The sequence below is a fragment of the Gossypium hirsutum genome, chromosome A13 (assembly GCF_007990345.1).
Source record: "Gossypium hirsutum isolate 1008001.06 chromosome A13, Gossypium_hirsutum_v2.1, whole genome shotgun sequence".
NCBI lineage: Eukaryota > Viridiplantae > Streptophyta > Magnoliopsida > Malvales > Malvaceae > Gossypium > Gossypium hirsutum.
In genome coordinates this window covers 29,778,203-29,779,272 of record NC_053436.1, presented here as the reverse complement: position 1 = coordinate 29,779,272, position 1,070 = coordinate 29,778,203, and the positions used below count along the sequence as shown (strand labels likewise).

Here is a 1,070-nt window from a genome sequence, read left to right as displayed (position 1 = left end):
GTAGCAGCAAATACTTTTGAACTAAAACTTAACACTATTCAAATGATACAACAATTTGTTCAGTTTGATGGTTTGCAGGATGAGGATCCCAACGCTCATTTAGCAAAATTCTTAGAACTATGCGATACATTTAAAATTAATGGTGTTTCTAATGATGCCATTCGTTTTTGGTTATTCCCTTTTTCATTGAGGAACAAAGCTAAACAATGGTTGAACTCGTTACCACGAGGGTCAATTACTACTTGGGAACAAATGACCGAAAAATTTTTACTAAAATATTTTCCGCCAACTAAAAAGGCTAAATTACGTAATGATATCTCTTCTTTTGTGTAGATGGATTTAGAAACACTCTACGATGCATGGGAGAGATACAATGACTTACTGAGAAGGTGCCCTCACCATGGGTTACCGCTTTGGCTTCAGGTTCAAACATTCCATAAGGGCCTGAATCCTTCGACTCGGCAAATGGTTGATGCAGCTGCTGGCGGAACCATCAACAATAAAACACCTGAAGATGCTTATGAGTTTATAGAGGAGATGTCACTAAATAACTATTAGTGGGAAGTCATGAGGACAAAGCCAACGAAAACAGTCGGCGTTTATAATGTCGATTCGGTCACCATGCTCTTTAATTAGGTAGAACTCTTGAATAAGAAAATTGAAGGTTTCCTTAGTTCTTCACAGGTTCACCTAGTAATGCAGTGCGAAGCAAGTGGAGGTGGAACAAGCCATTCGGAATACCAACCCTATGGCCACAACATGGATAATGAGCAATTAAATTACATGGGTAATAATCCTCGTCCTCAAAACAATCCATATAGTAACACTTACAATGCAGGTTGGAGGAACCACCCTAATTTCTTATGGGCCGGTCAAGGAAATCAAAGACCACAACCACCTCCAAGCTACCAACAACCACCCTACCAATAGGAAAAGAAGCCAAACCTTGAAAAGATGCTCTCAAATTTTATATCAGTGTCAGAAACTCGTTTTTAGAATACCGAGACAGCACTTAAAAATCAACAAGCGTCGATCCAAGGACTCGAAACTCAAATAGGCCAGCATTCCAA

At 39.3% G+C, this 1,070-nt stretch overlaps 1 non-coding gene across 1 annotated transcript; it reads right to left on the bottom strand.

Annotated features, from left to right (window-relative positions):
• Positions 1 to 300: 300 nt before the first annotated feature.
• LOC121213472 (small nucleolar RNA R71) lies at positions 301 to 407 on the bottom strand. Its single transcript, XR_005908853.1, has one exon. It is a non-coding gene; the product is annotated as a small nucleolar RNA R71 (small nucleolar RNA).
• Between the last annotated feature and the right edge of the window lie 663 nt (positions 408 to 1,070).